Here is a 10,831-nt window from a genome sequence, read left to right on the forward strand (position 1 = left end):
CCTATTAAACATTATGAATTGTGTAAACATTTGGACTTTGTTTTAGAAGTCTTTCTCAGTGCAAACAACATTTTAATGGTTTAATTGTATATAGTTACAAGAAATTATCACATAAAATATTTTTTTTATATCACTACATTAGATAGTTTTACTTTACAGAAAGAGGAAACACAAAATAAAGTAAAAGTCATAAAATACTGCCTGTAAATTATTCATAACAAAAATAACAAATAAAGTCCGAATATTGTATTTATACAAATTAATAATTTCAGGCATCGCTAGTTATATCACAATAATAATAACAAAGCACACCCAAAGATTAATATAAGAACTAAAATAGTATAACCATACAAATATGATTGAGTAAACTAAAATGTCTTAGTTTTGAAAAAATCTAGATTTTCTAAATCCAGTAGTCAATACAACAAGTAGAGTATATCTACGTGGCCACGGAAAATTACAAGTACACACACAATATCTGAGAACAAAGAGTATACTATAAATGAAGAACATAAAATGTAACACGTGGTTAAAAAATTAATAAGTTTCATAAAAAGACAGAAAATATTATTTAATTGAATCAATAACATTAGAATTATTTTTAATCCCATGATATAAAATTCACTGAAGAAACAATATGAATACATAGTACAGGGATTTATGATTGAAGTCATATAAGAGATATAAAAACACGTGGTAAATCAATGTTAAGTTCTCATTGTGTCCTTGGTGTTAAAATAACTTTAATATTATATTATTATCAAACTATAAAAATATGTCTTAAAACTCTATTCATTTTACCATTGAGACAATTTGTTTTGATAAATGTCAAAAGTAATCTATATTAAGGATATTATAAAAGAATAACAAAATAACCATTTATTTATCTATTCTGCAATCTAACGAAATATGGAACAGGTGAAACATGTATGAGGACCACCTAATTATTTACATTGGATATATTTTTGAAAACTTGATCAAAGTTACTATTTTTCCAAATTAATTATTATTGAATTCTTGCATGTGAAAAGTAAATACTCATATTTAAAATATTTTTGTGTTAAAATTAAAGCACTTACAGCAAATTATTTTATTAAACAAAATATTCTAAAATTATGAATATCATAACTCGTAGTTTCTTCCGAAATTACTTTTTTTTGTGTCTGTTAAAAATATTATAGTTAAGATTTAATTAAAAATGCGCACCATAAAAAACAAATCTTTAGTTATTCCAATAAAATACTATTCTAATGTTAGGTACTATGAATAATTTTAATCATCCCAAAACATTTTACAAGCTGTACGTGAATATAATAAAATTTCTCGTAAAATTCGTTCTTATAGCGTTCAGTATTGACATTAAAATATATACTGCTTTTACTGCTATTATATTATTTATACGCAATACATATTGTACACAGTGTATTACACATATTATTATTTTATAATTTGACAGTCTTTCGTACATTCTGAAAATGTTATCTATATTGTCCGTATATTGTCCAGGCATTTTACTATCCTCAAATAAAATAGGTTTTCTACAATTGTTTAGTATGAACCAAGTATGTTTGGACCAGTTGAAAAAAAATAATTTGCAGAAATTGAAAAATTGCGACCCATTTGAACCAACCATTCGTATGTATAGGAAAATTGGAGTTCTTACGAAATGTTTAATTTATTATAGATACTGTTTAATTATTATTCGTTGATATTTTTTTATTATAAATAATCATATTGTTAAAAAATATTTTGTTATTTTTAAGCGTATTGTAAATTATCTAGTGAGGCCTGGTGTGGCGCAGTGGTTAGCCACAATCACGATATTATAATTTATAATAATATGTACTGCATCGTCGGTAGTTTCCGGATGGGTGAACACCCGGGGTTTTAGCGATGAATCCTCGCCCGTCAACCAACCGACCCCCCCCCCTTCCCACCAAAAATTCTAATGGCCCTAGTTTAATAATATTAAGTCCCTATGGCCTTTAAGGCTATACATATACCATTCTCTAAACAAGAAAACGTCTTAGATATTTGGGATTAGTGAAAGGCAATATTTGTGTGTTCATTTTTGCATTTTAAAGAGAGAAGCTCAAACAGGAATTTATTGCCGTTTGCTCACAAAAAATTGTTGTGTTTGTACAGAGTTGCTATTGGTTACGGAAAATAAAATAGTTATTATAATTGGATACGATAGACCTGTGTTTTATACCTGGTTAAAACAACCCAAATACTGTAGGTACAGACATTTAAAATGTGCACAGATTACATATAACAGGGCTTAAGAAAGGATAAATCCACTGACATTATTTAATTTGTTACGGTCAACGCCGTACAGGATCAGCTAGTTTCAATAGCAGTTAGAGCAGTTTACGATACATGTCACGTGACTATTTCACCAAGGTTTTACTTCGATTTTTCCATATGCACATAATATAAACATTAAACACGTCAATTAAATTCTAAATAAGCGTTGTAGAGACGTACGCAATGATTGACGCTATTCCTACTAAGCTCTTATAATATAGAAGTTAGAGCTGGTGGTATTTTCGGTATACCTGTAATTATTGGTGTTTTTTAGACTCTGAGCGGAGCTATGAATGTATTGATTTTACAAGGATGTGAGTTTTTCTATTTTTTATTTTTTGTCTACCGGTATTTTTGATGAAGTCGGATTCACAGATACGTCGTGTGTCGTTTCGTGCTAGAGCGTGGTAACTATGGTTATAACTGATAACCAATATGATTTAAAAGTTAAGCCATAACCAATTCTTGGTATACTCGGTTGCAACTCGGTTATTACACGATACCAAAAAAGTAACGCCCAATCACAATGCTATTTGATCGAAACTACTGTTTTGTATTAACGAATACCGGATACCGCCATCGAAATTTGAAATACCCCCAGCCCTAACATAGGCGACTGATGTGCTTCCTACATTCTACCTTTGCGAGCTGCCATACATTTATCTTCAGACATGATGTCATCACTATGTATCCATACACCATCGCGGACGATAACTCGAAAATTGTTCAATTGGACATTTCCGTGAATCAGCCGATACAGAGACGGATGTGGAGAAAATCGTTCACCGACAATTACCGACAAAACATCCCAGTTACTAACTTGTAATAAGCACTTTTTCATTTGCATTGATATGAACGGCAATCATTTTAGCTCAGTGACGGCTATCTTCTGATGTAGCAACTAGCAATCCCACATAGCATTTTGTAGGTTTGCGCGGGTAATTAATAATTATTTATTATATAGTGTAACATAATTTTTAAAAAAAAATTGTACTTTAATGACTCGTGGTAATATTATGATATTATAAGTTATAAATAATTATCAATGGTCCAATATAAAATAAACCGAACGAAAAAAATCGTACATGTTGCTATAGACCATAGTACACGTGAATGAAGTGAAACTTGTTTACAGAGGGTATGAAAAAAAGGTTCATCGCCGTTGAATAGGTATTACGTTTGTAATGGAAAAACAAAAAATAAAATTTTCAATTTGATTGAATTTATTATTATCATACAAAGATAAGACACATTGATGATTATTTATTACCATAGATATACTTTAGGGTCCAAACGGACGAACAGATTTTGACGATCAGCGTCTGCCGGATGGTTTTTTTTTTAAACATCGAGTTAGATTGTGGTCAACGCACACGACAGAGTGACATTTCACCGGCTGATCAGTTCGTCCAATCCGGCAGTTCTGGAGTATTCACCATGCAAGGGGGGACACGGCGACCGGTTGTCAAAATCCGATCGTCTGATTGAACCATAGACCTTATATTACTAGGCAATAACTGTATGTATAACAGCAACATTACGAACGAGTGAAACCAACATCTCGCAGTGATGTAGGCCGTTTTGGGTGGCAAACGCGCAAATGTACAATAATTATTGTGAGGTTTAGCTTTAGACAACACAATGTATCGGACGAGCACTCACCCTGTCAATTTTGTATGTACAATAAATACCGACTTAAAATTCCGAATTGAGGATTGTCAGTTAGGTTAACTCGTACACCGAATGTAACTATTAGGTACAATTTAAATTTTTACAATTGTCTTATTATGATGCGCTATGTAATCAGAATTGTTCACATAGGATTTGCTAGGTGCTGCAATAACAAAACATTACAAAAATAATAGGTACTTCAAGGCAAACATTATATTTATATTTACACGTGTTTTTAAAATATCTAATTCGCTTACTATTTATATTCATTGATTCAAAATTAACTAACTTTCGTTGAATTTTCCATCTTTCGGTGGAAGCAGAAAAAAGTTAAGCAGTCTTTGAATTCAGCCAAAAAAAAAAAAAAACTATAGAACAAAATAAAATCATTAAATTATACATTACACTATATGCACTTAAGTACTTAACTGTACACTTTCTGAAAGTAAAACTATACCCCTTTATTTTGTCATGCCATATTTTTCCCGTTATCTTATGCTTGACCATGGCAATTATTTACTTATTATACATATTAATTTCACCACTACTTTATCTCTAAGAAATTCTTTTGTTATTTCCCTATGAAACATACAATTTGCAATGTCATGGAGTATTATATTTTTTTTTATACAAATTCACCTATTTTTTTTTCTTGAACTCTAGGTCCTAAGTCTAAGTAAAAAGCGTTATGCCCGAGGACTGGATTTTGTATCCTGTCAAGCTCGTTCCTGTATGTAATATTTATAAATTAATAGACATTTCCAGAAGACATGACAATAAATATATGACCAACATATTTTGTCATTTCTAATTAAGACTGCTGAACTAATTATACAAAGATTATTATAATTTATATACAAACAACAAAAGTGCAGAAAAATCTTGAATAACCATAATAATTAATATTATAGTTCGTTAAAATGAAAAACGTACATTACTTTCTCAATAACGCCGAGTTCTTGACATTTTTCTATTGAATTCACTCATTGTTTTGCCCTACTAACCTTGCCGTATAAATATCACTCTGTAGTTTAGTTTTTGCTTTTGAGGTTATGTTGGTGTGCAGCATTTAGACAGAAGTTGCCTTTACAAAAAAAGCCCTATTGGGCGTCTTTCATGTGAAAGGCACCATGACAAACGACGAATGGTGGCGGGCGATAAGGCGGAATTTTCGCCGAGCAATTCAAAATTGATTCAACCTCACCCGAAGGGGTTGAGAAGTCTGGGAGAGTAGGAGCAGTATAAACTAAGTTTTATTCGAAAGTTAATCCAGATCATTGAACCGTGACACACACTCGTGTGATTTATGTTCTAAAGTGAAAATGGCAAAGTAGTAATTTGTGGACTAAACGACTTTTTGTAAATAAAAGCAGATAATACTGTATAATATTATTTAACTCAATACATTTGAAATATAAATTACTATATACGTCATATCACAATAAATCTTTAACGTTAATGTTTATGGTTAAAGTATTGTTAAAACAGACAACTTTTTGTATTTTCAACTATAAGTTGCATAAACAGAATATAATTCATCTCGGAGTTTTTCTATTTAATTATTCTATAAGTAAGATGTGCCCCAAACATAAACTGATCAATAATTATGGTATTTTATTTTTTATTTATTAAAGAAGAAAGCCTAGGTAACGTGTCCATTGGCTTGTTTTACATTTGGGTACTTCAATAATTAGTTAAACTAAATTGTACAATTTAATATTTTTCATAAATAATAATATATTTTAGATGGATTCTTATTTCTTTGTCGGGGCCCAGTGCATCGTAAAATCATGGTACTAAGAGCTTCAGATATTAAATGTATTAAATTCCATGTTAAATATTTACTGTATTGTATTATTGTTATTGAAAATCTTTCATACATGGTCTCAACACATTCAGTAGTTCTTTGAAAACAAAAATAATATTAAACCCAATATTCAATAATTATACCCACTAAATATATTGCAGATTGTGAAAAAATAAGTCTTATGTGGCTTAATTAGTTATAAGTTATAACACTTAATTTTAACTCATAATAATTATTATTTTCTTTTTATCCAACAAAAATATAACTCATAATTAAAACTTATTTTTCAACGTTACTAATAGTAAAACTTACTATAACTTATAAAATGTAATAAAACAATATATTTTACAAAATGTACAACTTGTACTCTTTTTCCTTGTAAACAAGACACCCCGTGGTGTTCAGACTATTCCAAGTGATGAAAAATATGGAAACTAAATTACACAGCCGCCAAAACGTTGTCGAAACCCTGTGGGATACTCTTTATATGTTTCCTATATAGGGTAATAATTTTAACATAATAAACTAGCACTGTTCGGTCTACGAAAATGTAAGCGATTAGGTACAATATTTTTTTTAGAGTCTGAGTTTTACATTCATATTTTTTTTTTTTTGTCTAGCTGTCATAACCTCTTAGAGCAGTAGAAATTCTTCAATTTTCAACTTTAAGGATGTAAATTTATTGTTACAAATTTGAACAAGTTTGTAATTTTGGGAGAGAAGGTCAAATTTAAAAATTCTCAATTCATTTCTGTAGTAGATTTACTTGCTTAAATTTTTAGTTTTTAATTCTGAACAAAAATTTGCAAACTATTTTATGGAGTTCATAGTTTCTAAAATTCTAATATTTATACCAAATATTGTAAAATATAATACAGGATTGCTAATAGACTGTTATTTCTGGATTCAAAAATAAAGTTGAAGGAACACAAATATTTTTATGAGCATCTAAAGTTTAAATCTCAACAAAATTATTTGTGCGTAAAAAACGATTTCTCGATAAATAATTGTATTCTTTTGGTATAAACTAAAAACAAATAACTGTAGAGACTTGGCATATTTACCGAATGTTTATATTAGCTTTTTCTATATATCTTAATACAATTTTTAACATAAACTAACGCGTTTTGAGCTATATAATATATATGTATATTTTCGATTTATTTATTTTTAGTTTCGATGAATGTATCTTTTTTACAAACGTCAATAAAAAAAACTTTTGCACAGCCAAAAAGCTTAAATTTTAATACAATTGGTTCATTATAAGTATAGTTTATTATACATTTTAGTTATCTTGTTGTTATTTAAAAATATTATTCTTGGCGGTTTGAAACACTTTTACGTACCTATATTATTACATATTATTTTATACACTGTGACATTTTTATAATATTTAGATTTATTATATGTTATTTATATTTATAGTTTATATGCACAGTAATAGTTCAATAATAAATTACTATAATAATGAATATCAATTTTATATTTATTTGGTAATAGGCTAACAGACGGTCTCCAATCAGAATAGTTTTTCGTATGGATTGATTTATCATTCAATTCAAATTTAACATATCCATTACAGTGAAATAGTGAATGACATGATACACTCTGCTGTACAGAACAGCGGTTACCTACTTTCCCCTTTTTTTATAGTTGAAAAATGCTTGGATTTTTACTGTTCAAATGTTTCTTGGTAGAAAATTAAATCTAGTTTATACGTTATGTTAGCAAGAATGAATATAGAAAAATAATTTTACAAAATGTATTTAAAATTTAAGATTGTTGGGCAATTCCCTTAACTATTTCAGAAATGTAATTTTGTTGTATTGACTTGCCACTTTAAATCGTACTTTTTTCTTGTACTCAGTACAACGCCAAATGAATTAGTTCACACCTTCTTTATAAAATGTACGAAGGTATCCGTTATAAAATAATAAATTGTGTCCTTTTTGACTTACAATAAATTGTAGAGGCATTTTAAAATCCAAATTCGTTGTATAAATTTTAGTAAAAGTGGAACTAGCTTAGAAATTAGTCAATAATAGCTGTGTGTCTATACTGATACACTGTCATATCGATACAGTCGTTACGTCGATAAAGTCGTTTATCATGGTTTGTAATCGCACTCGTGATAGTGAAAAATATATCAGATAGCTAGTACAAATTGGCCAGGGTAATAATATTATTATTGTAATATTGTTGCCTATGGAATTATTTTCTAAGTATTATTACTAGAAAATGTACTTACTTCAGTAATATCTTTATTACCTGCTTTTAATTATTGTTATTATAAAAACATTAATACTATGTAAAATATACATATTAAAATATTTTTGGGAGATATTTCTATTAGAGATATTTTTACTGGAGATATTTTGTGTTATAGATATTTTAAATCGAAGATGTTTTTGTCTGGAGATATTTAGTATCCGAGACATTTTGCCACATATATTTTCGGGGGAGATATTTTGACCTGGAACTGTTTTCATTAGGTATTATTAATTTGATTTCTACAAAATAAGTTACATTTCACTTGTACTCTCATAGCAGACAACTAATAAAACGATAACGTGTCTTGTAACTATTAGAATCGAATATTGTACAAGTAGGTAGTTCACTAATTACAAAACATTACAAGTTTCAACAAGAAGAAAAAGTGATATATGGAGTTCAAGAAACTTTTGTGTATACCTTATAATATAGTTATTTCCCTTGTGTTTGAGTTTAAACATTAATATAGCTAAATTAGTAATTAATATAATATACACGCTGGAATACGTATAGCTAATTCATGATTTATGATGATATATTGAAATTTAAAAAAAATTATGTTGTTTATTCTACTCTTATAATTTACAATATTTAATGCACATACATTTTTATTTTAGTATTATAAATTCTTAAATGTTAATTTGGATTAAAGTAACAATACGTCATTCTTTATATAGGTACTTTTTTTAAATCCAAGTCCTAATATTTTATTTTAAGGCTCAAATTGTACAAACTATTATCCAACCTATATGACTAATATTTGGACAATTAATTATACAGAATATAAATTCAACAATCGACCTACAAAATAAATTATAATTGAAGGTTTTATTATATAATACAATATACAAAAATACCTACTCGTTTATTGACGAAGGATGATGAGACTATCAATTTTATATTCACAACAAAGTACCACGTTTAATCAAAATTCAAAATAGGTAGGTACGTAATCATTGCAAAAACTCAGTAGATATAATCAAAAATGTTAAATGTTTGCAATAAAAATAATATTATGCATAAAACGAAAAACTCTTTCTTTTTTTTTCTTTTACTCAGTAGATACCTAAAATATTTGTCCCGAAATATATTTTTTACACTGGCCCTAAGGTATATAATTATGACCCCGGGATATAATCATTTAAAACATGTTCTCTTTTTAAAACATTATAAATTTACCTGTTTGAAAGTTACTAATAAAATAATATAACTTATATAAACAATACCTAATACCTACCTATAATTTGAAAGCACCTACCAGAACCAAAAATTAACATCGTAACCCTTTTTATGCTCACAATACCTTTCAGTCATCCAAGATTAATAACATTTCCCTGTTTTACATTACAACATATTCACACATACATATATTTATAAATGAATACCCACTATTATTTAATGTGGATTTAATATTCTACTTGAATAACTTCTGTACCCTTTAATTTCTTGCTTATATTGTAAGGGGCTTAAATGTTTGACTTTCTGTTTATAATAAATCAAATATTTTATATTAATGGTTGTACTATTAATATAATAATATTTAAAATTATTAATTGAATACTGGTTAGAAAAATAATTTGGTCATAGTTACAAAGAATACATTGCAGTAGATGGCATAGAAAAAAACTAAGGTGTAAATCTTGACAAAAGACTAGCTAATTATCAGTTGTAAATATACTGTACAACTAGTAACTAGTTATTTGTAATTGAGAACTGAAAACTGATACTAAATGATACCAATAAGAGGCGGATCTTAATAAATGTCAAAAAATTAAAAAAGCTCATAACGAACTTGGAACAGTATACAAGGTTTCAAGGATTTACCTTTTGCGATATCTCCTGAGATAGTAAATATATCATAAATATGTTTTTTATAAGACTCACAGAGACAAGGACTACATATATTTTAGTTCTTAATTTAACTTCAGTTTTTGGTAAAAAAGTAAAAAAATTTGTTTTTTTATTTTTGAAAACAATTGAAGATATCCATTTTTTAAAGTTCATTTTTCTGAAAATTTTAACTTTTCAACATTTTATTTTCATTAATTTTATGAGTCTTAATCTTTTTTTCAGTTTATAGGTAAAATGGCAAAAAAACCGGGTTTTCCTGGCGGTGAGTCCCTCTCTACGGCTAATGGGTATATCCTTACTGGACACCCTGTATATACCATATTTATCCCAAGGACTTGCAGTAGATTTCAATTACTTAGAATAAATATTTTTAACTCACATTTTTTAAGATACCTACCGACTCTAAAATATGACAAATCTTTTAAATATTCATTATTCTTTAAATATAGTCGTTCGTGTTTTTTTATGTACCTACATTTTAAGCTTAAAATAATTTATTTACGTGTTTTAATCCCTTCTAGAGCACATTAAAATATATATATAAAAACATAAAATACCAAACTCTACCAATGAGTATACAATGATAGCACATTTATTTTTTTGTTATGAGCATTTTTTATACTTCTAATAATAAAGATACATACATGAATATTTTTTATAACCTGTAATTTCATTAACTTCACTTATATAAATTGAGGTCGATAACATTCACTTTTCATACCGTTTTGAACAAAAACACATTAAAAACATAATAGTTTAATATTATAATCTTTTAATTTCGTTACATCAACATAAAAAAATTGATTTTAACAGTAAAAATACTAATTTAATGATGAAATTAATACACATTGTATGTAGTGTTAAAATGATGTAAAACTTGTATTTATTTCATTTTTAAGATTTTAACAGCATTGACTGATGAAT

This window comes from Myzus persicae, unplaced genomic scaffold (assembly GCF_001856785.1).
Source record: "Myzus persicae strain clone G006 unplaced genomic scaffold, MPER_G0061.0, whole genome shotgun sequence".
In the NCBI taxonomy this organism is placed as follows: Eukaryota; Metazoa; Arthropoda; class Insecta; order Hemiptera; family Aphididae; genus Myzus; species Myzus persicae.